General features: G+C 47.0%; 9 non-coding genes across 9 annotated transcripts; all 9 read left to right on the forward strand.

Moving 5' to 3' along the window:
* Nucleotides 1-12171: 12171 nt before the first annotated feature.
* Nucleotides 12172-12253, forward strand: Trnas-gcu. The gene has a single exon. It is a non-coding gene; the product is annotated as a tRNA-Ser (tRNA).
* An 827-nt stretch (nucleotides 12254-13080) lies between these two features.
* On the forward strand, nucleotides 13081-13162 carry Trnas-gcu. The gene has a single exon. It is a non-coding gene; the product is annotated as a tRNA-Ser (tRNA).
* Nucleotides 13163-13929: 767 nt separating this feature from the next.
* On the forward strand, nucleotides 13930-14011 carry Trnas-gcu. The gene has a single exon. It is a non-coding gene; the product is annotated as a tRNA-Ser (tRNA).
* Nucleotides 14012-14836: 825 nt separating this feature from the next.
* Nucleotides 14837-14918, forward strand: Trnas-gcu. Its single transcript has one exon. It is a non-coding gene; the product is annotated as a tRNA-Ser (tRNA).
* A 768-nt stretch (nucleotides 14919-15686) lies between these two features.
* Trnas-gcu lies at nucleotides 15687-15768 on the forward strand. The gene has a single exon. It is a non-coding gene; the product is annotated as a tRNA-Ser (tRNA).
* Nucleotides 15769-16537: 769 nt separating this feature from the next.
* Trnas-gcu lies at nucleotides 16538-16619 on the forward strand. The gene has a single exon. It is a non-coding gene; the product is annotated as a tRNA-Ser (tRNA).
* A 769-nt stretch (nucleotides 16620-17388) lies between these two features.
* Nucleotides 17389-17470, forward strand: Trnas-gcu. The gene has a single exon. It is a non-coding gene; the product is annotated as a tRNA-Ser (tRNA).
* Nucleotides 17471-18239: 769 nt separating this feature from the next.
* On the forward strand, nucleotides 18240-18321 carry Trnas-gcu. The gene has a single exon. It is a non-coding gene; the product is annotated as a tRNA-Ser (tRNA).
* Nucleotides 18322-19090: 769 nt separating this feature from the next.
* Nucleotides 19091-19172, forward strand: Trnas-gcu. Its single transcript has one exon. It is a non-coding gene; the product is annotated as a tRNA-Ser (tRNA).
* Nucleotides 19173-26995: the final 7823 nt, after the last annotated feature.

Here is a 26995-nt window from a genome sequence, read left to right on the forward strand (position 1 = left end):
CGAATCGGACACTGATCTCGGACGATTACCCTCCGGCGACCCTGCGATAACAGATGCAATGGATCAGACCCCTGTATCTGACGTATCCAAGCTCTCGGATTGCGGTTTGCCAGCGGACAGGTTCGTGTGTGATTGGTCGGATGACGTGGAAGAGGGTGGTCGGGAAGATGATTTCGTAAAGGATCGGCGACGTACAGATAGTCCGTTATCGGAAGCTCAAGCTGATGTGTCCCACCAGCAACAAACGGCTACCGCCGGCGTCGGCACAGTGGCTAATGACGTAGACTTCTTTTAGAGGATGTTCGCCATTAACATCCATCCTCGGCTTATTGTCACCTAGATCTCTGTTCTCATGCCGTCCTTGCAAGCTTACCGAATTGCGACATTGAACATCAATAAGATCAGTAGCCCACTAAACTTAACAAATCTTCAAGATTTTCTCTATGCCGCTGATATTGATCTCATCATGCTGCAGGAAGTGACCAATATTAACCTTGACCGTATCACAGGCTACAATGCCGTCGTTAATCCTGGACATGGCTCTGATCCAGGGACGGCGATCATGGCTAAGGAAGGGATAGTGATGTCACATGTCGAGCGCCTGGCGTCTGGCAGAGGTATAGCGACTACTATCGATACTACTAGATTTATCAATCTCTACGCCCCATCCGGCTCTGGGAGACGCCGACAGAGAGCAGAGTTTTTTAAAGATGACATTGTGCCACTTTTTACACCACCTTCGGAACAACTTATATTCGCTGGTGACTTTAACTGTGTCCTCAGTCCCAAAGACCAGACGCCGAACTTCAATCCGTCCGCCGAGCTTCGCAATCTCATTGACGAGTTGACTTTAATAGACACGTGGGAGCTTCGACACGGTGACAGGCCCGGATTCACTTACGTTACTGGCCACTCAGCTAGCCGCATCGATAGAATCTACGCATTATCAAGTATGAGGGAACATGTTTTGCAGGCTGAGCTATGGCCGACTGTCTTCACAGATCATGTGGCATATATATGTACCGTCAATTTAGCCAAACAAGGGACGTACAGGGCAAGGGGACCCTGGAAACTAAATGTGGCGTGTTTACCAGAACCCGGGTGTCACACAGTCTTCCGCAATACGTGGGCAGCCTGCGAACGAAAGTTTCCCGCGTATGATTCTGCCATTACGTGGTGGGTAAAATGTGCGAAACCCGCCTTAACAAAAGCGATGAAGAATTATTCCCGAGATCGATGTGCCTGGCAGAAGCAAACCCTGGAATTTTACTTTCAGTGTTTGAGAGATTTATATCGAGAAGATGCAACAGTCATAGCAAATCGTATGCATATTAAAAGAATACAGGCTACGATTCTAACCCTTAAACGGAAGCAATTGGAAGGCTGTAAAGTCAGGACGCGTCTGCAAAACGCTGTACAGGACGAAACGACATCAATGTACCATGTTATTCGCGAACAGAAAAGGGGGCGCAGAAAGATATTGACAGAACTGCACACTGCAGATGGTCGATTCCTAAACCACCAGCGCGACATACGAGACGAGATTTACAAACATTTCACAGCACAGTTCACGGAACACCCAGTGGATATGGCGGCGCAGCACGTCCTTCTGGCACGCCGTTTTGCGACATTGACCACGGTAGAAGCAGACGGCCTCGCTGCGGTCATAACTGAAGATGAAGTAGAGGACGCCATTCGAGGGAGCCCACAGAATAAATCGCCTGGCCCCGACGGATTACCGGCTGAGTTTTATCGCACCTTTCGTCACCATTTAGTTCCAAAGTTGACCTTGGTCTGTAATGATATCTTAAAGGCTGGAAGTGATATCTTAAGGGAATTCTGTGAAGGCATAGTGGTATTGGTACCCAAAACCCCAGCGGGAAAGACAGTCGACAATCTCCGACCGCTTACGTTACTTAATACCGATTATAAGATATTCGCGCGGGTCATGATGCAGCGATTCAGTACGGTACTTAGTACTGTCACGGGGGCCTACCAGACGAGCGTTGGGAACTCTAGAAACATACAGCAGACGTTAAGTGCATATAGAGATATCATAGCTACAGCCGCCGCTTGCGACATGGGATGCGCTCTAGTCTCGTTAGATTTTGAGAAAGCATTCGATAAAATCAGTCACTCATATCTTCTGTGCGCGATGGCAGCAATGAACTTTCCACGGAAAGTTATTGACACTGTTACACTCCTGCTGCGAAACGGTACGTCCAAGATCTGTCTCAACGGACAACTCAGTAAACCTATTAATATCGCTCGGTCGGTACTACAAGGTTGCCCGATGTCAATGGCCTTGTTTGCAGTTGCTCTTGAACCCTTACTGTTCTCCCTGGCGCAAGACCTTCCGGGAATACGCATACATGGCCAGAAGATCGTATGCCAAGCATTTGCGGATGACGTCAGTTTCGTGGTGACGAAAGATGAAGATTTGGAACGCGCGTTTCAGCTGATATCCACTTATGCAGCCGCATCAGGAGCGAAAGTCAACTGTAAAAAGTCTGGCATTATGGAACTTGGTAGAGGACTCGAACTTGGCAATAGCCAATCACTAAAAAGAATGACAACATTTAAATGTCTCGGCATTGAATACACGCGCACCATCCGCTGCACGTCTGCTCTTAATTATCGAAAATTATTGGCACAAATTCGGGCCGGCAAACGGCAACATCATTTGCGAAATCTCAACGCCATACAAAGAGTGTTTTTAGTCAATACTTACATTGTTTCTAAAGTGAATTATGTCGCACAAATCCTACCAATACCAAAGGTCATCGCACAACGAATGCTTGCAGCGCTCGGACACTTTGTCAGTAGGGGACACATTTTCAAAGTCCCATTTGCAACTTTGACGCTCCCCTTGGGAAAGGGCGGCCTAAATCTGACAGATGTTTACCACAAAGCGAAAGCATTATATAACAGCAACATGTATAAACAATGGCAACGATCACCAAATTCCTTAACGGCCCACCTTCTCAATGAAATTGCACCTGCCAGCATGACGCCTCCGGTAAACGTAAGTCACATCCCGACTGCATTTAGCCACTTTAGTACTTTTTTCCTCGAATACAGCTATATTCAAAGCAACATACCTGAGAATTATCTTTACCGGGTCATAGCACTTTACAGCTGCCTGACGGACAGTAAGCCGCGCAACAGAATAGAAGTGAAGTATAGAGACTGCAACTGGGCCAAGATCTGGGAAAACATTCATGACGCACACTTACCATCGCAGGTGCGGTCTACATGGTACATGGCGGTCAATAGGATCATACCGACAAATTCAAAACTACACATGATCCACCTGGCAGACACTCCGAACTGCGTTCACTGTACTCACCTAGATACCATCGAACATCGCTTTCTATGCGAAAATGTGAAGGACATCTGGCTTCTCTTTGCACGGAAGCTCTCAAGTATGCTGCGTACTGCACCTAGAATGATTACTCCAGCTGGACTCCTCACTCCTGATGCCGTTCCATACCCTCCAGCAAAACGACGAGCAGTCACTTGGCTTCAAGGTCAGACGGTGTATTATATATTATCGGCGCCAGAAAAAAATAAAGAAGACTATTGGCTATACCTAATAACTCAACACCAGAAACTTCAACGAACCGACAAATATAGAGAAAAGTATGCTTTCTTTCTCCTCCGAACGTTGACGTAGAGCGATATTCCTCCAGGGCGCCGTCGCAGTCCGAAAACTCTGATGGATGGCCCTTTCACGACTATGATAGTCGCAATTAGGATTCGGAATGCGGCGATCGAACGGCCACGAATATGAAACGGACCACCCCGACAGTGGTGATGCTTTGGGGGATGATTCCACTCCTGTCGAGAGCTCTGCGAGATTGTTCTACGATATCCCCGTCGAATTTTGTAGATCTAATATTCAAATTATACATTATTCGTTTCTTGTTTATTTAATTAGTAAGATTCGTTTATTGAAAAGAAGACGTATTTATGTTATGTTTGGCCTTCTCCTGTCAGAGGAAGAGAAGAGTTATTCCTTCTTGCTGTGGAAGACTCCAGCATCACCAAGTTTATTTTCATATAATCAGTCTCCCTCGGAAAGTGATGAGTTTTCTAACATTCCTGCAGAAGATTTCATTTGCTTCATTTTCCAAATCAAATATATTGGTAAACCAAATAACCACATGGATACTGAAGAGAATCCATTTGTTTCGTGATTAATTTTTTATTCCAACGGAGATTTTTGCTAATGGCGGAGCAGTCGAGCCGATGAAGGCACTTTTGGCAATAAAGAAAAAAAAAAAAAAAAAAAAAAAAAGTGGTTAAGGCGTTGGACTGCTAATCCAATGTGCTCTGCACGCGTGGGTTCGAATCCCATCCTCGTCGAAGAATTTTACGTAAGGCACTCGTTTGCGGTCACTCCCTCTCCGTGCGAAACGCCACACAGTAGTAACAACGGCGCGTGTACGTCGCAGATAGAGTGTGTATGAAATACGAGACAAAACTGCGCACCAGATGAAAGCGCACAACATTCCATAGCGTATGCCCTTCGAATTAAACATCATTTCGAGATCTATAAACCAATCAAATTTCGGTTCCAGCAAAGAGTATGTTGGTATTTGCGAACGCGAGTTGTTATTTATATTTAAGTGCATACCTGTCGCAGTCATTTTAACGTATCATGCCTATAATAAGTGACAGGGCCTACTGGAGAGACTTGACTTTGCAGACATCCGTCGCCAGTGGCCGCCCAAACACCAAGCTCCATCGCAAACAGCAGGACAATCTTGGGCTAGGGGGAACGTCAAAACCTTGCTAGCAATATCAGTGTAGCGTATCGAGCTGTACGTTTCGTTGCAGTAAGTCGTGGAAAAGAATGCACAGCACCTTTCTCATTGCATTAGACGACACTACATGTCGATACAATGCTTATTCCTGCAGTAAATAAGTGGGCCGGTGATTTTGCCCCGATCGGATATCGACGTGGACGGATGCTGTCATTAAACGATTCGCGAGTGGGAGCTTGGTCAGCAGCACTGCTGCTTGGCATTAGACGTTAACAGCGGCCCAGTACGATGTTTTGAATGCGTTTTCGAATCGACAAATGTCTTCCTTCGGCAAGCACTCGCCAAAGACACAGCTGCACTTGCAGCAGACGAGGTGGCCGAGTGGTTCAGTCAGCCGGCAGCGGCCGTGGCGGTCGGACGCAGGTTGTTTACGCTCTCGCCTGTGGCGGTCGCGTGCGGTTTGGTAAGTGTGCGCTTTGCTGCGTTGTTGTAGTGTGGAGTGATGAATTGCCATCGATTATAATGGATCAACTTATACGGAAAGACACATTGAAATTGAGTTTTGACCCGCACTATGCACGACCGAAGTCCTTTGAAGTTGAGTTATTTATTAGAGACGTTATGAAAATCACTATTGATGATATGGTTGGCATTCACCTTTCTATCGTCAGCAGTACGGTCTACCTACAATTGTTGCGACCCGAGAAATGCGAGCAGGTCATTCAATCTTGTGGAGGAGTTTTAAAGTTTAACCATTCTGACGGCAATGTTGGTGATGTCAGAGTTTCGCTTGCCGGTCTTGGAGTCAGAACTGTTCGAATATTCGAATTACCCTTTGAAATATCCGCTGATCAAATTAATGCCAAATTGAGGGAATATGGAACGGTCATCAGCAATACGGCAGAAAAGTGGTCGAATATGCACATTTTCCCGGTGTTAAACGGTGTCCGGCAGGTGAAGATTGATATGTTGAAGCACATTCCGTCCTACGTCACTGTGTGTGGCTACAGAGCCATTGTGATTTATGATGGGCAGCCGAGAACCTGTGCGGGATGTGGTTCCACCGAACATATCCGTGCTCAATGTGTCCAACGGCGCGTGGCGCAAATACCGGCCGGTGAGCGTGCGCAGCAGGGCCCGACGTCTACGTTGCCTATATCATACGTCGCCGCCGCCCGGGCTAACGTTACCTCGGACCCTAGTTTCGATGTTTCGCTAGAGAGTCTGCGCGAAGTGCAGGAAGGCGTCACGCCGATGGATACGAACGACGTCCCAACTGTTCCTTCTTCACACACCTCGAAGGGGGGCGATACTCACTCGGAGCAGGGGCACCAACCGGACACCGAAAGTATTCCGGCGGGCGTTCCGGTTCGAGACGACAAGTCCGACGTGGACCGGGTGGAGTCGAACGAGCTGGCTGGCCACCAGCCCCCGCGGTCTCCCAAATCACAGAAGAAACGCCGGCTAGCACATCAAGGGGCAGAAGCAAAGGCGCCAATACTGCGTGAAAGAGCGAACCACGTACGACAGAAACTGACTGAAGTGACTGAACCACCGTCGTCGGCACCAGCAAAACGACAAAAAAATCCCGGACGGACGAATCGGACACTGATCTCGGACGATTACCCTCCGGCGACCCTGCGATAACAGATGCAATGGATCAGACCCCTGTATCTGACGTATCCAAGCTCTCGGATTGCGGTTTGCCAGCGGACAGGTTCGTGTGTGATTGGTCGGATGACGTGGAAGAGGGTGGTCGGGAAGATGATTTCGTAAAGGATCGGCGACGTACAGATAGTCCGTTATCGGAAGCTCAAGCTGATGTGTCCCACCAGCAACAAACGGCTACCGCCGGCGTCGGCACAGTGGCTAATGACGTAGACTTCTTTTAGAGGATGTTCGCCATTAACATCCATCCTCGGCTTATTGTCACCTAGATCTCTGTTCTCATGCCGTCCTTGCAAGCTTACCGAATTGCGACATTGAACATCAATAAGATCAGTAGCCCACTAAACTTAACAAATCTTCAAGATTTTCTCTATGCCGCTGATATTGATCTCATCATGCTGCAGGAAGTGACCAATATTAACCTTGACCGTATCACAGGCTACAATGCCGTCGTTAATCCTGGACATGGCTCTGATCCAGGGACGGCGATCATGGCTAAGGAAGGGATAGTGATGTCACATGTCGAGCGCCTGGCGTCTGGCAGAGGTATAGCGACTACTATCGATACTACTAGATTTATCAATCTCTACGCCCCATCCGGCTCTGGGAGACGCCGACAGAGAGCAGAGTTTTTTAAAGATGACATTGTGCCACTTTTTACACCACCTTCGGAACAACTTATATTCGCTGGTGACTTTAACTGTGTCCTCAGTCCCAAAGACCAGACGCCGAACTTCAATCCGTCCGCCGAGCTTCGCAATCTCATTGACGAGTTGACTTTAATAGACACGTGGGAGCTTCGACACGGTGACAGGCCCGGATTCACTTACGTTACTGGCCACTCAGCTAGCCGCATCGATAGAATCTACGCATTATCAAGTATGAGGGAACATGTTTTGCAGGCTGAGCTATGGCCGACTGTCTTCACAGATCATGTGGCATATATATGTACCGTCAATTTAGCCAAACAAGGGACGTACAGGGCAAGGGGACCCTGGAAACTAAATGTGGCGTGTTTACCAGAACCCGGGTGTCACACAGTCTTCCGCAATACGTGGGCAGCCTGCGAACGAAAGTTTCCCGCGTATGATTCTGCCATTACGTGGTGGGTAAAATGTGCGAAACCCGCCTTAACAAAAGCGATGAAGAATTATTCCCGAGATCGATGTGCCTGGCAGAAGCAAACCCTGGAATTTTACTTTCAGTGTTTGAGAGATTTATATCGAGAAGATGCAACAGTCATAGCAAATCGTATGCATATTAAAAGAATACAGGCTACGATTCTAACCCTTAAACGGAAGCAATTGGAAGGCTGTAAAGTCAGGACGCGTCTGCAAAACGCTGTACAGGACGAAACGACATCAATGTACCATGTTATTCGCGAACAGAAAAGGGGGCGCAGAAAGATATTGACAGAACTGCACACTGCAGATGGTCGATTCCTAAACCACCAGCGCGACATACGAGACGAGATTTACAAACATTTCACAGCACAGTTCACGGAACACCCAGTGGATATGGCGGCGCAGCACGTCCTTCTGGCACGCCGTTTTGCGACATTGACCACGGTAGAAGCAGACGGCCTCGCTGCGGTCATAACTGAAGATGAAGTAGAGGACGCCATTCGAGGGAGCCCACAGAATAAATCGCCTGGCCCCGACGGATTACCGGCTGAGTTTTATCGCACCTTTCGTCACCATTTAGTTCCAAAGTTGACCTTGGTCTGTAATGATATCTTAAAGGCTGGAAGTGATATCTTAAGGGAATTCTGTGAAGGCATAGTGGTATTGGTACCCAAAACCCCAGCGGGAAAGACAGTCGACAATCTCCGACCGCTTACGTTACTTAATACCGATTATAAGATATTCGCGCGGGTCATGATGCAGCGATTCAGTACGGTACTTAGTACTGTCACGGGGGCCTGCCAGACGAGCGTTGGGAACTCTAGAAACATACAGCAGACGTTAAGTGCATATAGAGATATCATAGCTACAGCCGCCGCTTGCGACATGGGATGCGCTCTAGTCTCGTTAGATTTTGAGAAAGCATTCGATAAAATCAGTCACTCATATCTTCTGTGCGCGATGGCAGCAATGAACTTTCCACGGAAAGTTATTGACACTGTTACACTCCTGCTGCGAAACGGTACGTCCAAGATCTGTCTCAACGGACAACTCAGTAAACCTATTAATATCGCTCGGTCGGTACGACAAGGTTGCCCGATGTCAATGGCCTTGTTTGCAGTTGCTCTTGAACCCTTACTGTTCTCCCTGGCGCAAGACCTTCCGGGAATACGCATACATGGCCAGAAGATCGTATGCCAAGCATTTGCGGATGACGTCAGTTTCGTGGTGACGAAAGATGAAGATTTGGAACGCGCGTTTCAGCTGATATCCACTTATGCAGCCGCATCAGGAGCGAAAGTCAACTGTAAAAAGTCTGGCATTATGGAACTTGGTAGAGGACTCGAACTTGGCAATAGCCAATCACTAAAAAGAATGACAACATTTAAATGTCTCGGCATTGAATACATGCGCACCATCCGCTGCACGTCTGCTCTTAATTATCGAAAATTATTGGCACAAATTCGGGCCGGCATACGGCAACATCATTTGCGAAATCTCAACGCCATACAAAGAGTGTTTTTAGTCAATACTTACATTGTTTCTAAAGTGAATTATGTCGCACAAATCCTACCAATACCAAAGGTCATCGCACAACGAATGCTTGCAGCGCTCGGACACTTTGTCAGTAGGGGACACATTTTCAAAGTCCCATTTGCAACTTTGACGCTCCCCTTGGGAAAGGGCGGCCTAAATCTGACAGATGTTTACCACAAAGCGAAAGCATTATATATCAGCAACATGTATAAACAATGGCAACGATCACCAAATTCCTTAACGGCCCACCTTCTCAATGAAATTGCACCTGCCAGCATGACGCCTCCGGTAAACGTAAGTCACATCCCGACTGCATTTAGCCACTTTAGTACTTTTTTCCTCGAATACAGCTATATTCAAAGCAACATACCTGAGAATGATCTTTACCGGGTCAAAGCACTTTACAGCTGCCTGACGGACAGTAAGCCGCGCAACAGAATAGAAGTGAAGTATAGAGACTGCAACTGGGCCAAGATCTGGGAAAACATTCATGACGCACACTTACCATCGCAGGTGCGGTCTACATGGTACATGGCGGTCAATAGGATCATACCGACAAATTCAAAACTACACATGATCCACCTGGCAGACACTCCGAACTGCGTTCACTGTACTCACCTAGATACCATCGAACATCGCTTTCTATGCGAAAATGTGAAGGACATCTGGCTTCTCTTTGCACGGAAGCTCTCAAGTATGCTGCGTACTGCACCTAGAATGATTACTCCAGCTGGACTCCTCACTCCTGATGCCGTTCCATACCCTCCAGCAAAACGACGAGCAGTCACTTGGCTTCAAGGTCAGACGGTGTATTATATATTATCGGCGCCAGAAAAAAATAAAGAAGACTATTGGCTATACCTAATAACTCAACACCAGAAACTTCAACGAATCGACAAATATAGAGAAAAGTATGCTTTCTTTCTCCTCCGAACGTTGACGTAGAGCGATATTCCTCCAGGGCGCCGTCGCAGTCCGAAAACTCTGATGGATGGCCCTTTCACGACTATGATAGTCGCAATTAGGATTCGGAATGCGGCGATCGAACGGCCACGAATATGAAACGGACCACCCCGACAGTGGTGACGCTTTGGGGGATGATTCCACTCCTGTCGAGAGCTCTGCGAGATTGTTCTACGATATCCCCGTCGAATTTTGTAGATCTAATATTCAAATTATGCATTATTCGTTTCTTGTTTATTTAATTAGTAAGATTCGTTTATTGAAAAGAAGACGTATTTATGTTATGTTTGGCCTTCTCCTGTCAGAGGAAGAGAAGAGTTATTCCTTCTTGCTGTGGAAGACTCCAGCATCACCAAGTTTATTTTCATATATTCAGTCTCCCTCGGAAAGTGATGAGTTTTCTAACATTCCTGCAGAAGATTTCATTTGCTTCATTTTCCAAATCAAATATATTGGTAAACCAAATAACCACATGGATACTGAAGAGAATCCATTTGTTTCGTGATTAATTTTTTATTCCAACGGAGATTTTTGCTAATGGCGGAGCAGTCGAGCCGATGAAGGCACTTTTGGCAATAAAGAAAAAAAAAAAAAAAAAAAAAAAAAAGTGGTTAAGGCGTTGGACTGCTAATCCAATGTGCTCTGCACGCGTGGGTTCGAATCCCATCCTCGTCGAAGAATTTTACGTAAGGCACTCGTTTGCGGTCACTCCCTCTCCGTGCGAAACGCCACACAGTAGTAACAACGGCGCGTGTACGTGGCAGATAGAGTGTGTATTAGATTAGATTAGATTTACTTTCATTCCAATTGATCCGTAGTGAGGAGGTCCTCCAGGATGTGGAACATGTCAGAAAAACAACAATACATGACAAATATTTAAACTAAAACAAATAAGCTAATGTACCATTCCACAGGTCCCAAGTGGAATGATCGTCATTTTTTAATGAACACTAAGAGTCATTTTACAAATACTATTGCACTGAATTTAAAATAAAAAAGTTTTATATTTATTTATAAGGTAAGAAACATGTAATACAACTACTGTAATACTTATTTACAATGAACACATTACTGCACTGAAATGGTGCAGAAGTTAGATTATACTTACACACACACACACACACACACACACACACACACACACACACAAATTTTTAGTGAACACATTACTGCACTGAAATTGTGCAGAAGTTATGTTGTACTTATATACAAATCAGTTGGTTTTCCTCAGAAATTCATCAATGGAGTAGAAGGAGTTGGCCACCAATAAATCCTTTAGGCTTCTCTTAAACTGAATTTCATTGGTTGTTAAGCTTTTTATGGCTGCTGGCAAGTTATTGAAAATGTGTGTTCCTGAATAATGCACACCTTTTTGTACAAGACTAAGTGACTTTAAATCCTTGTGAAGATTATTCTTATTTCTAGTATTGAATCTTTCTAGTATTGAAATACGAGACAAAACTGCGTACCAGATGAAAGCGCACAACATTCCATAGCGTATGCCCTTCGAATTAAACATCATTTCGAGATCTATAAACCAATCAAATTTCGGTTCCAGCAAAGAGTATGTTGGTATTTGCGAACGCGAGTTGTTATTTATATTTAAGTGCATACCTGTCGCAGTCATTTTAACGTATCAAGCCTATAATAAGTGACAGGGCCAACTAGAGAGACTTGACTTTGCAGACATCCGTCGCCAGTGGCCGCCCAAACACCAAGCTCCATCGCAAACAGCAGGACAATCTTGGGCTAGGGGGAACGTCAAAACCTTGCTAGCAATATCAGTGTAGCGTATCGAGCTGTACGTTTCGTTGCAGTAAGTCGTGGAAAAGAATGCACAGCACCTTTCTCATTGCATTAGACGACACTACATGTCGATACAATGCTTATTCCTGCAGTAAATAAGTGGGCCGGTGATTTTGCCCCGATCGGATATCGACGTGGACGGATGCTGTCATTAAACGATTCGCGAGTGGGAGCTTGGTCGGCTGCACTGCTGCATGGCATTAGACGATAACAGCGGCCCAGTACGATGTTTTGAATGCGTTTTCGAATCGACAAATGTCTTCCTTCGGCAAGCACTCGCCAAAGACACAGCTGCAGTTGCAGCAGACGAGGTGGCCGAGTGGTTAAGGCGTTGGACTGCTAATCCAATGTGCTCTGCACGCGTGGGGTCGAATCCCATCCTCGTCGAAGAATTTTACGTAAGGCACTCGTTTGCGGTCACTCTCTCTCCGTGCGAAACGCCACACAGTAGTAACAACGGCGCGTGTACGTGGCAGATAGAGTGTGTATGAAATACGAGACAAAACTGCGTACCAGATGAAAGCGCACAACATTCCATAGCGTATGCCCTTCAAATTAAACATCATTTCGAGATCTATAAACCAATCAAATTTCGGTTCCAGCAAAGAGTATGTTGGTATTTGCGAACGACGAGTTGTTATTTATATTTAAGTGCATACCTGTCGCAGTCATTTTAACGTATCAAGCCTATAATAATCCATCTGTCGCCTTCCGACAGTTTGTTTAAAGCCAGGCCGCCATCTACAGAAGCGATTTGACAGGGCCTACTGGAGAGACTTGACTTTGCAGACATCCGTCGCCAGTGGCCGCCCAAACACCAAGCTCCATCGCAAACAGCAGGACAATCTTGGGCTAGGGGGAACGTCAAAACCTTGCTAGCAATATCAGTGTAGCGTATCGAGCTGTACGTTTCGTTGCAGTAAGTCGTGGAAAAGAATGCACAGCACCTTTCTCATTGCATTAGACGACACTACATGTCGATACAATGCTTATTCCTGCAGTAAATAAGTGGGCCGGTGATTTTGCCCCGATCGGATATCGACGTGGACGGATGCTGTCATTAAACGATTCGCGAGTGGGAGCTCGGTCAGCTGCACTGCTGCTTGGCATTAGACGTTAACAGCGGCCCAGTACGATGTTTTGAATGCGTTTTCGAATCGACAAATGTCTTCCTTCGGCAAGCACTCGCCAAAGAAACAGCTGCACTTGCAGCAGACGAGGTGGCCGAGTGGTTAAGGCGTTGGACTGCTAATCCAATGTGCTCTGCACGCGTGGGTTCGAATCCAATCCTCGTCGAAGAATTTTACGTAAGGCACTCGTTTGCGGTCACTCCCTCTCCGTGCGAAACGCCACACAGTAGTAACAACGGCGCGTGTACGTGGCAGATAGAGTGTGTATGCAATACGAGACAAAACTGCGTACCAGATGAAAGCGCAGAACATTCCATAGCGTATGCCCTTCGAATTAAACATCATTTCGAGATCTATAAACCAATCAAATTTCGGTTCCAGCAAAGAGTATGTTGGTATTTGCGAACGCGAGTTGTTATTTATATTTAAGTGCATACCTGTCGCAGTCATTTTAACGTATCAAGCCTATAATAAGTGACAGGGCCTACTGGAGAGACTTGACTTTGCAGACATCCGTCGCCAGTGGCCGCCCAAACACCAAGCTCCATCGCAAACAGCAGGACAATCTTGGGCTAGGGGGACGTCAAAACCTTGCTAGCAATATCAGTGTAGCGTATCGAGCTGTACGTTTCGTTGCAGTAAGTCGTGAAAAAGAATGCACAGCACCTTTCTCATTGCATTAGACGACACTACATGTCGATACAATGCTTATTCCTGCAGTAAATAAGTGGGCCGGTGATTTTGCCCCGATCGGATATCGACGTGGACGGATGCTGTCATTAAACGATTCGCGAGTGGGAGCTTGGTCGGCTGCACTGCTGCATGGCATTAGACGTTAACAGCGGCCCAGTACGATGTTTTGAATGCGTTTTCGAATCGACAAATGTCTTCCTTCGGCAAGCACTCGCCAAAGACACAGCTGCAGTTGTAGCAGACAAGGTGGCCGAGTGGTTAAGGCGTTGGACTGCTAATCCAATGTGCTGTGCACGCGTGGGTTCGAATCCCATCCTCGTCGAAGAATTTTACGTAAGGCACTCGTTTGCGGTCACTCCCTCTCCGTGCGAAACGCCACACAGTAGTAACAACGGCGCGTGTACGTGGCAGATAGAGTGTGTATGAAATACGAGACAAAACTGCGTACCAGATGAAAGCGCAGAACATTCCATAGCGTAAGCCCTTCGAATTAAACATCATTTCGAGATCTATAAACCAATCAAATTTCGGTTCCAGCAAAGAGTATGTTGGTATTTGCGAACGACGAGTTGTTATTTATATTTAAGTGCATACCTGTCGCAGTCATTTTAACGTATCAAGCCTATAATAATCCATCTGTAGTTCCGACAGTTTGTTTAAAGCCAGGCCGCCATCTACAGAAGCGATTTGACAGGGCCTACTGGAGAGATTTTACTTTGCAGACATCCGTCGCCAGTGGCCGCCCAAACACCAAGCTCCATCGCAAACAGCAGTACAATCTTGGGCTAGGGGGAACGTCAAAACCTTGCTAGCAATATCAGTGTAGCGTATCGAGCTGTACGTTTCGTTGCAGTAAGTCGTGGAAAAGAATGCACAGCACCTTTCTCATTGCATTAGACGACACTACATGTCGATACAATGCTTATTCCTGCAGTAAATAAGTGGGCCGGTGATTTTGCCCCGATCGGATATCGACGTGGGCGGATGCTGTCATTAAACGATTCGCGAGTGGGAGCTTGGTCGGCTGCACTGCTGCTTGGCATTAGACGTTAACAGCGGCCCAGTACGATGTTTTGAATGCGTTTTCGAATCGACAAATGTCTTCCTTCGGCAAGCACTCGCCAAAGACACAGCTGCAGTTGCAGCAGACGAGGTGGCCGAGTGGTTAAGGCGTTGGACTGCTAATCCAATGTGCTCTGCACGCGTGGGTTCGAATCCCATCCTCGTCGAAGAACTTTACGTAAGGCACTCGTTTGCGGTCACTCCCTCTCCGTGCGAAACGCCACACAGTAGTAACAACGGCGCGTGTACGTGGCAGATAGATTGTGTATGAAATACGAGACAAAACTGCGTACCAGATGAAAGCGCACAACATTCCATAGCGTATGCCCTTCGAATTAAACATCATTTCGAGATCTATAAACCAATCAAATTTCGGTTCCAGCAAAGAGTTTGTGGTATTTGCGAACGACGAGTTGTTATTTATATTTAAGTGCATACCTGTCGCAGTCATTTTAACGTGTCAAGCCTATAATAAGTGACAGGGCCTACTGGAGAGACTTGACTTTGCAGACATCCGTCGCCAGTGGCCGCCCAAACACCAAGCTCCATCGCAAACAGCAGGACAATCTTGGGCTAGGGGGAACGTCAAAACCTTGCTAGCAATATCAGTGTAGCGTATCGAGCTGTACGTTTCGTTGCAGTAAGTCGTGGAAAAGAATGCACAGCACCTTTCTCATTGCATTTGACGACACTACATGTCGATACAATGCTTATTCCTGCAGTAAATAAGTGGGCCGGTGATTTTGCCCCGATCGGATATCGACGTGGACGGATGCTGTCATTAAACGATTCGCGAGTAGGAGCTTGGTCAGCTGCACTGCTGCTTGGCATTAGACGTTAACAGCGGCCCAGTACGATGTTTTGAATGCGTTTTCGAAACGACAAATGTCTTCCTTCGGCAAGCACTCGCCAAAGACACAGCTGCACTTGCAGCAGACGAAGTGGCCGAGTGGTTAAGGCGTTGGACTGCTAATCCAATGTGCTCTGCACGCGTGGGTTCGAATCCCATCCTCGTCGAAGAATTTTTCGTAAGGCACTCGTTTGCGGTCACTCCCTCTCCGTGCGAAACGCCACGCAGTAGTAACAACGGCGCGTGTACGTGGCAGATAGAGTGTGTATGAAATACGAGACAAAACTGCGTACCAGATGAAAGCGCACAACATTCCATAGCGTATGCCCTTCGAATTAAACATCATTTCGAGATCTATAAACCAATCAAATTTCGGTTCCAGCAAAGAGTTTGTTGGTATTTGCGAACGACGAGTTGTTATTTATATTTAAGTGCATACCTGTCGCAGTCATTTTAACGTATCAAGCCTATAATAAGTGACAGGGCCTACTGGAGAGACTTGACTTTGCAGACATCCGTCGCCAGTGGCCGCCCAAACACCAAGCTCCATCGCAAACAGCAGGACAATCTTGGGCTAGGGGGAAAGTCAAAACCTAGCTAGCAATATCAGTGTAGCGTTTCGAGCTGTACGTTTCGTTGCAGTAAGTCGTGGAAAAGTATACACAGCACCTTTCTCATTGCATTAGACGACACTACATGTCGATACAATGCTTATTCCTGCAGTAAATAAGTGGGTCGGTGATTTTGCCCCGATCGGATATCGACGTGGACGCATGCTGTCATTAAACGATTCGCGAGTGGGAGCTTGGTCGGCTGCACTGCTGCATGGCATTAGACGTTAACAGCGGCCCAGTACGATGTTTTGAATGCGTTTTCGAATCGACAAATGTCTTCCTTCGCCAAGCACTCGCCAAAGACACAGCTGCAGTTGCAGCAGACGAGGTGGCCGAGTGGTTAAGGCGTTGGACTGCTAATACAATGTGCTCTGCACGCGCGGGTTCGAATCCCATCCTCGTCGAAGAATTTTACGTAAGGCACTCGTTTGCGGTCACTCCCTCTCCGTGCGAAACGCCACACAGTAGTAACAACGGCGCGTGTACGTGGCAGATAGAGTGTGTATGAAATACGAGACAAAACTGCGTACCAGATGAAAGCGCACAACATTCCATAGCGTATGCCCTTCGAATTAAACATCATTTCGAGATCTATAAACCAATCAAATTTCGGTTCCAGCAAAGAGTATGTTGGTATTTGCGAACGACGAGTTGTTATTTATATTTAAGTGCATACCTGTCGCAGTCATTTTAACGTATCAAGCCTATAATAAGTGACAGGGCCTACTGGAGAGACTTGACTTTGCAGACATCCGTCGCCAGTGGCCGCCCAAACACCAAGCTCCATCGCAAACAGCAGGACAATCTTGGGCTAGGGGGAACGTCAAAACCTTGCTAACAATATCAGTGTAGCGTATCGAGCTGTACGTTTCGTTGCAGTAAGTCGTGGAAAAGAATGCACAGCACCTTTCTCATTGCATTAGACGACACTACATGTCGATACAATGCTTATTCCTGCAGTAAATAAGTGGGCCGGTGATTTTGCCCCGATCGGATATCGACGTGGACGGATGCTGTCATTAAACGATTCGCGAGTGGGAGCTTGGTCGGCTGCACTGCTGCTTGGCATTAGACGTTAACAGCGGCCCAGTACGATGTTTTGAATGCGTTTTCGAATCGACAAATGTCTTCCTTCGGCAAGCACTCGCCAAAGACACAGCTGCACTTGCAGCATACGAGGTGGCCGAGTGGTTAAGGCGTTGGACTGCTAATCCAATGTGCTCTGCACGCGTGGGTTCGAATCCCATCCTCGTCGAAGAATTTTACGTAAAGCACTCGTTTGCGGTCACTCCCTCTCCGTGCGAAACGCCACACAGTAGTAACAACGGCGCGTGTACGTGGCAGATAGAGTGTGTATGAAATACGAGACAAAACTGCGTACCAGATGAAAGCGCACAACATTCCATAGCGTATGCCCTTCGAATTAAACATCATTTCGAGATCTATAAACCAATCAATTTTCGGTTCCAGCAAAGAGTATGTTGGTATTTGCGAACGACCAGTTGTTATTTATATTTAAGTGCATACCTGTCGCAGTCATTTTAACGTATCAAGCCTATAATAAGTGACAGGGCCTACTGGAGAGACTTGACTTTGCAGACATCCGTCGCCAGTGGCCGCCCAAACACCAAGCTCCATCGCAAACAGCAGGACAATCTTGGGCTAGGGGACACGTCAAAACCTAGCTAGCAATATCAGTGTAGCGTATCGAGCTGTACGTTTCGTTGCAGTAAGTCGTGGAAAAGTATGCACAGCACATTTCTCATTGCATTAGACGACACTACATCTCGATACAATGCTTATTCCTGCAGTAAATAAGTGGGCCGGTGATTTTGCCCCGATCGGATATCGACGTGGACGGATGCTGTCATTAAACGATTCGCGAGTGGGAGCTTGGTCGGCTGCACTGCTGCTTGGCCTTAGACGTTAACAACGGCCCAGTACGACGTTTTGAATGCGTTTTCGAATCGACAAATGTCTTCCTTCGGCAAGCACTCGCCAAAGACACAGCTGCAGTTGCAGCAGACGAGGTGGCCGAGTGGTTAAGGCGTTGGACTGCTATTCCAATGTGCTCTGCACGCGTGGGTTCGAATCCCATCCTCGTCGTAGAATTTTACGTAAGGCACTCGTTTGCGGTCACTCCCTCTTCGTGCGAAACGCCACACAGTAGTAACAACGGCGCGTGTACGTGGCAGATAGAGTGTGTATGAAATACGAGACAAAACTGCGTACCAGATGAAAGCGCACAACATTCCATAGCGTATGCCCTTCGAATTAAACATCATTTCGAGATCTATAAACCAATCAAATTTCGGTTCCAGCAAAGAGTATGTTGGTATTTGCGAACGACGAGTTGTTATTTATATTTAAGTGCATACCTGTCGCAGTCATTTTAACGTATCAAGCCTATAATAAGTGACAGGGCCTACTGGAGAGACTTGACTTTGCAGACATCCGTCGCCAGTGGCCGCCCAAACACCAAGCTCCATCGCAAACAGCAGGACAATCTTGGGCTAGGGGGAACGTCAAAACCTTGCTAGCAATATCAGTGTAGCGTATCGAGCTGTACGTTTCGTTGCAGTAAGTCGTGGAAAAGAATGCACAGCACCTTTCTCATTGCATTAGACGACACTACATGTCGATACAATGCTTATTCCTGCAGTAAATAAGTGGGCCGGTGATTTTGCCCCGATCGGATATCGACGTGGACGGATGCTGTCATTAAACGATTCGCGAGTGGGAGCTTGGTCGGCTGCACTGCTGCTTGGCATTAGACGTTAACAGCGGCCCAGTACCATGTTTTGAATGCGTTTTCGAATCGACAAATGTCTTCCTTCGGCAAGCACTCGCCAAAGACACAGCTGCAGTTGCAGCATACGAGGTGGCCGAGTGGTTAAGGCGTTGGACTGCTAATCCAATGTGCTCTGCACGCGTGGGTTCGAATCCCATCCTCGTCGAACAATTTTACGTAAGGCACTCGTTTGCGGTCACTCCCTCTCCGTGCGAAACGCCACACAGTAGTAACAACGGCGCGTGTACGTGGCAGATAGAGTGTGTATGAAATACGAGACAAAACTGCGTACCAGATGAAAGCGCAGAACATTCCATAGCGTAAGCCCTTCGAATTAAACATCATTTCGAGATCTATAAACCAATCAAATTTCGGTTCCAGCAAAGAGTATGTTGGTATTTGCGAACGACGAGTTGTTATTTATATTTAAGTGCATACCTGTCGCAGTCATTTTAACGTATCAAGCCTATAATAATCCATCTGTAGTTCCGACAGTTTGTTTAAAGCCAGGCCGCCATCTACAGAAGCGATTTGACAGGGCCTACTGGAGAGACTTGACTTTGCAGACATCCGTCGCCAGTGGCCACCCAAACACCAAGCTCCATCGCAAACAGCAGGACAATCTTGGGCTAGGGGGAACGTCAAAACCTTGCTAGCAATATCAGTGTAGCGTATCGAGCTGTACGTTTCGTTGCAGTAAGTCGTGGAAAAGAATGCACAGCACCTTTCTCATTGCATTAGGCGACACTACATGTCGATACAATGCTTATTCCTGCAGTAAATAAGTGGGCCGGTGATTTTGCCCCGATAGGATATCGACGTGGACGGATGCTGCCATTAAACGATTCGCGAGTGGGAGCTTGGTCGGCTGCACTGCTGCTTGGCATTAGACGTTAACAGCGGCCCAGTACGATGTTTTGAATGCGTTTTCGAATCGACAAATGTCTTCCTTCGGCAAGCACTCGCCAAAGACACAGCTGCACTTGCAGCAGTCGAGGTGGCCGAGTGGTTCAGTCAGCCGGCAGCGGCCGTGGCGGTCGGACGCAGGTTGTTTACGCTCTCGCCTGTGGCGGTCGCGTGCGGTTTGGTAAGTGTGCGCTTTGCTGCGTTGTTGTAGTGTGGAGTGATGAATTGCCATCGATTATAATGGATCAACTTATACGGAAAGACACATTGAAATTGAGTTTTGACCCGCACTATGCACGACCGAAGTCCTTTGAAGTTGAGTTATTTATTAGAGACGTTATGAAAATCACTATTGATGATATGGTTGGCATTCACCTTTCTATCGTCAGCAGTACGGTCTACCTACAATTGTTGCGACCCGAGAAATGCGAGCAGGTCATTCAATCTTGTGGAGGAGTTTTAAAGTTTAACCATTCTGACGGCAATGTTGGTGATGTCAGAGTTTCGCTTGCCGGTCTTGGAGTCAGAACTGTTCGAATATTCGAATTACCCTTTGAAATATCCGCTGATCAAATTAATGCCAAATTGAGGGAATATGGAACGGTCATCAGCAATACGGCAGAAAAGTGGTCGAATATGCACATTTTCCCGGTGTTAAACGGTGTCCGGCAGGTGAAGATTGATATGTTGAAGCACATTTCGTCCTACGTCACTGTGTGTGGCTACAGAGCCATTGTGATTTATGATGGGCAGCCGAGAACCTGTGCGGGATGTGGTTCCACCGAACATATCCGTGCTCAATGTGTCCAACGGCGCGTGGCGCAAATACCGGCCGGTGAGCGTGCGCAGCAGGGCCCGACGTCTACGTTGCCTATATCATACGTCGCCGCCGCCCGGGATAACGTTACCTCGGACCCTAGTTTCGATGTTTCGCTAGAGAGTCTGCGCGAAGTGCAGGAAGGCGTCACGCCGATGGATACGAACGACGTCCCAACTGTTCCTTCTTCACACACCTCGAAGGGGGGCGATACTCACTCGGAGCAGGGGCACCAACCGGACACCGAAAGTATTCCGGCGGGCGTTCCGGTTCGAGACGACAAGTCCGACGTGGACCGGGTGGAGTCGAACGAGCTGGCTGGCCACCAGCCCCCGCGGTCTCCCAAATCACAGAAGAAACGCCGGCTAGCACATCAAGGGGCAGAAGCAAAGGCGCCAATACTGCGTGAAAAAGCGAACCACGTACGACAGAAACTGACTGAAGTGACTGAACCACCGTCGTCGGCACCAGCAAAACGACAAAAAAATCCCGGACGGACGAATCGGACACTGATCTCGGACGATTACCCTCCGGCGACCCTGCGATAACAGATGCAATGGATCAGACCCCTGTATCTGACGTATCCAAGCTCTCGGATTGCGGTTTGCCAGCGGACAGGTTCGTGTGTGATTGGTCGGATGACGTGGAAGAGGGTGGTCGGGAAGATGATTTCGTAAAGGATCGGCGACGTACAGATAGTCCGTTATCGGAAGCTCAAGCTGATGTGTCCCACCAGCAACAAACGGCTACCGCCGGCGTCGGCACAGTGGCTAATGACGTAGACTTCTTTTAGAGGATGTTCGCCATTAACATCCATCCTCGGCTTATTGTCACCTAGATCTCTGTTCTCATGCCGTCCTTGCAAGCTTACCGAATTGCGACATTGAACATCAATAAGATCAGTAGCCCACTAAACTTAACAAATCTTCAAGATTTTCTCTATGCCGCTGATATTGATCTCATCATGCTGCAGGAAGTGACCAATATTAACCTTGACCGTATCACAGGCTACAATGCCGTCGTTAATCCTGGACATGGCTCTGATCCAGGGACGGCGATCATGGCTAAGGAAGGGATAGTGATGTCACATGTCGAGCGCCTGGCGTCTGGCAGAGGTATAGCGACTACTATCGATACTACTAGATTTATCAATCTCTACGCCCCATCCGGCTCTGGGAGACGCCGACAGAGAGCAGAGTTTTTTAAAGATGACATTGTGCCACTTTTTACACCACCTTCGGAACAACTTATATTCGCTGGTGACTTTAACTGTGTCCTCAGTCCCAAAGACCAGACGCCGAACTTCAATCCGTCCGCCGAGCTTCGCAATCTCATTGACGAGTTGACTTTAATAGACACGTGGGAGCTTCGACACGGTGACAGGCCCGGATTCACTTACGTTACTGGCCACTCAGCTAGCCGCATCGATAGAATCTACGCATTATCAAGTATGAGGGAACATGTTTTGCAGGCTGAGCTATGGCCGACTGTCTTCACAGATCATGTGGCATATATATGTACCGTCAATTTAGCCAAACAAGGGACGTACAGGGCAAGGGGACCCTGGAAACTAAATGTGGCGTGTTTACCAGAACCCGGGTGTCACACAGTCTTCCGCAATACGTGGGCAGCCTGCGAACGAAAGTTTCCCGCGTATGATTCTGCCATTACGTGGTGGGTAAAATGTGCGAAACCCGCCTTAACAAAAGCGATGAAGAATTATTCCCGAGATCGATGTGCCTGGCAGAAGCAAACCCTGGAATTTTACTTTCAGTGTTTGAGAGATTTATATCGAGAAGATGCAACAGTCATAGCAAATCGTATGCATATTAAAAGAATACAGGCTACGATTCTAACCCTTAAACGGAAGCAATTGGAAGGCTGTAAAGTCAGGACGCGTCTGCAAAACGCTGTACAGGACGAAACGACATCAATGTACCATGTTATTCGCGAACAGAAAAGGGGGCGCAGAAAGATATTGACAGAACTGCACACTGCAGATGGTCGATTCCTAAACCACCAGCGCGACATACGAGACGAGATTTACAAACATTTCACAGCACAGTTCACGGAACACCCAGTGGATATGGCGGCGCAGCACGTCCTTCTGGCACGCCGTTTTGCGACATTGACCACGGTAGAAGCAGACGGCCTCGCTGCGGTCATAACTGAAGATGAAGTAGAGGACGCCATTCGAGGGAGCCCACAGAATAAATCGCCTGGCCCCGACGGATTACCGGCTGAGTTTTATCGCACCTTTCGTCACCATTTAGTTCCAAAGTTGACCTTGGTCTGTAATGATATCTTAAAGGCTGGAAGTGATATCTTAAGGGAATTCTGTGAAGGCATAGTGGTATTGGTACCCAAAACCCCAGCGGGAAAGACAGTCGACAATCTCCGACCGCTTACGTTACTTAATACCGATTATAAGATATTCGCGCGGGTCATGATGCAGCGATTCAGTACGGTACTTAGTACTGTCACGGGGGCCTACCAGACGAGCGTTGGGAACTCTAGAAACATACAGCAGACGTTAAGTGCATATAGAGATATCATAGCTACAGCCGCCGCTTGCGACATGGGATGCGCTCTAGTCTCGTTAGATTTTGAGAAAGCATTCGATAAAATCAGTCACTCATATCTTCTGTGCGCGATGGCAGCAATGAACTTTCCACGGAAAGTTATTGACACTGTTACACTCCTGCTGCGAAACGGTACGTCCAAGATCTGTCTCAACGGACAACTCAGTAAACCTATTAATATCGCTCGGTCGGTACTACAAGGTTGCCCGATGTCAATGGCCTTGTTTGCAGTTGCTCTTGAACCCTTACTGTTCTCCCTGGCGCAAGACCTTCCGGGAATACGCATACATGGCCAGAAGATCGTATGCCAAGCATTTGCGGATGACGTCAGTTTCGTGGTGACGAAAGATGAAGATTTGGAACGCGCGTTTCAGCTGATATCCACTTATGCAGCCGCATCAGGAGCGAAAGTCAACTGTAAAAAGTCTGGCATTATGGAACTTGGTAGAGGACTCGAACTTGGCAATAGCCAATCACTAAAAAGAATGACAACATTTAAATGTCTCGGCATTGAATACACGCGCACCATCCGCTGCACGTCTGCTCTTAATTATCGAAAATTATTGGCACAAATTCGGGCCGGCAAACGGCAACATCATTTGCGAAATCTCAACGCCATACAAAGAGTGTTTTTAGTCAATACTTACATTGTTTCTAAAGTGAATTATGTCGCACAAATCCTACCAATACCAAAGGTCATCGCACAACGAATGCTTGCAGCGCTCGGACACTTTGTCAGTAGGGGACACATTTTCAAAGTCCCATTTGCAACTTTGACGCTCCCCTTGGGAAAGGGCGGCCTAAATCTGACAGATGTTTACCACAAAGCGAAAGCATTATATAACAGCAACATGTATAAACAATGGCAACGATCACCAAATTCCTTAACGGCCCACCTTCTCAATGAAATTGCACCTGCCAGCATGACGCCTCCGGTAAACGTAAGTCACATCCCGACTGCATTTAGCCACTTTAGTACTTTTTTCCTCGAATACAGCTATATTCAAAGCAACATACCTGAGAATGATCTTTACCGGGTCATAGCACTTTACAGCTGCCTGACGGACAGTAAGCCGCGCAACAGAATAGAAGTGAAGTATAGAGACTGCAACTGGGCCAAGATCTGGGAAAACATTCATGACGCACACTTACCATCGCAGGTGCGGTCTACATGGTACATGGCGGTCAATAGGATCATACCGACAAATTCAAAACTACACATGATCCACCTGGCAGACACTCCGAACTGCGTTCACTGTACTCACCTAGATACCATCGAACATCGCTTTCTATGCGAAAATGTGAAGGACATCTGGCTTCTCTTTGCACGGAAGCTCTCAAGTATGCTGCGTACTGCACCTAGAATGATTACTCCAGCTGGACTCCTCACTCCTGATGCCGTTCCATACCCTCCAGCAAAACGACGAGCAGTCACTTGGCTTCAAGGTCAGACGGTGTATTATATATTATCGGCGCCAGAAAAAAATAAAGAAGACTATTGGCTATACCTAATAACTCAACACCAGAAACTTCAACGAACCGACAAATATAGAGAAAAGTATGCTTTCTTTCTCCTCCGAACGTTGACGTAGAGCGATATTCCTCCAGGGCGCCGTCGCAGTCCGAAAACTCTGATGGATGGCCCTTTCACGACTATGATAGTCGCAATTAGGATTCGGAATGCGGCGATCGAACGGCCACGAATATGAAACGGACCACCCCGACAGTGGTGACGCTTTGGGGGATGATTCCACTCCTGTCGAGAGCTCTGCGAGATTGTTCTACGATATCCCCGTCGAATTTTGTAGATCTAATATTCAAATTATACATTATTCGTTTCTTGTTTATTTAATTAGTAAGATTCGTTTATTGAAAAGAAGACGTATTTATGTTATGTTTGGCCTTCTCCTGTCAGAGGAAGAGAAGAGTTATTCCTTCTTGCTGTGGAAGACTCCAGCATCACCAAGTTTATTTTCATATATTCAGTCTCCCTCGGAAAGTGATGAGTTTTCTAACATTCCTGCAGAAGATTTCATTTGCTTCATTTTCCAAATCAAATATATTGGTAAACCAAATAACCACATGGATACTGAAGAGAATCCATTTGTTTCGTGATTAATTTTTTATTCCAACGGAGATTTTTGCTAATGGCGGAGCAGTCGAGCCGATGAAGGCACTTTTGGCAATAAAGAAAAAAAAAAAAAAAAAAAAAAAAAGTGGTTAAGGCGTTGGACTGCTAATCCAATGTGCTCTGCACGCGTGGGTTCGAATCCCATCCTCGTCGAAGAATTTTACGTAAGGCACTCGTTTGCAGTCACTCCCTCTCCGTGCGAAACGCCACACAGTAGTAACAACGGCGCGTGTACGTCGCAGATAGAGTGTGTATGAAATACGAGACAAAACTGCGCACCAGATGAAAGCGCACAACATTCCATAGCGTATGCCCTTCGAATTAAACATCATTTCGAGATCTATAAACCAATCAAATTTCGGTTCCAGCAAAGAGTATGTTGGTATTTGCGAACGCGAGTTGTTATTTATATTTAAGTGCATACCTGTCGCAGTCATTTTAACGTATCAAGCCTATAATAAGTGACAGGGCCTACTGGAGAGACTTGACTTTGCAGACATCCGTCGCCAGTGGCCGCCCAAACACCAAGCTCCATCGCAAACAGCAGGACAATCTTGGGCTAGGGGGAACGTCAAAACCTTGCTAGCAATATCAGTGTAGCGTATCGAGCTGTACGTTTCGTTGCAGTAAGTCGTGGAAAAGAATGCACAGCACCTTTCTCATTGCATTAGACGACACTACATGTCGATACAATGCTTATTCCTGCAGTAAATAAGTGGGCCGGTGATTTTGCCCCGATCGGATATCGACGTGGACGGATGCTGTCATTAAACGATTCGCGAGTGGGAGCTTGGTCAGCTGCACTGCTGCTTGGCATTAGACGTTAACAGCGGCCCAGTACGATGTTTTGAATGCGTTTTCGAATCGACAAATGTCTTCCTTCGGCAAGCACTCGCCAAAGACACAGCTGCACTTGCAGCAGACGAGGTGGCCGAGTGGTTCAGTCAGCCGGCAGCGGCCGTGGCGGTCGGACGCAGGTTGTTTACGCTCTCGCCTGTGGCGGTCGCGTGCGGTTTGGTAAGTGTGCGCTTTGCTGCGTTGTTGTAGTGTGGAGTGATGAATTGCCATCGATTATAATGGATCAACTTATACGGAAAGACACATTGAAATTGAGTTTTGACCCGCACTATGCACGACCGAAGTCCTTTGAAGTTGAGTTATTTATTAGAGACGTTATGAAAATCACTATTGATGATATGGTTGGCATTCACCTTTCTATCGTCAGCAGTACGGTCTACCTAAAATTGTTGCGACCCGAGAAATGCGAGCAGGTCATTCAATCTTGTGAAGGAGTTTTAAAGTTTAACCATTCTGACGGCAATGTTGGTGATGTCAGAGTTTCGCTTGCCGGTCTTGGAGTCAGAACTGTTCGAATATTCGAATTACCCTTTGAAATATCCGCTGATCAAATTAATGCCAAATTGAGGGAATATGGAACGGTCATCAGCAATACGGCAGAAAAGTGGTCGAATATGCACATTTTCCCGGTGTTAAACGGTGTCCGGCAGGTGAAGATTGATATGTTGAAGCACATTCCGTCCTACGTCACTGTG

Source organism: Schistocerca americana, chromosome 2 (genome assembly GCF_021461395.2).
Source record: "Schistocerca americana isolate TAMUIC-IGC-003095 chromosome 2, iqSchAmer2.1, whole genome shotgun sequence".
Classification (NCBI taxonomy): domain Eukaryota; kingdom Metazoa; phylum Arthropoda; class Insecta; order Orthoptera; family Acrididae; genus Schistocerca; species Schistocerca americana.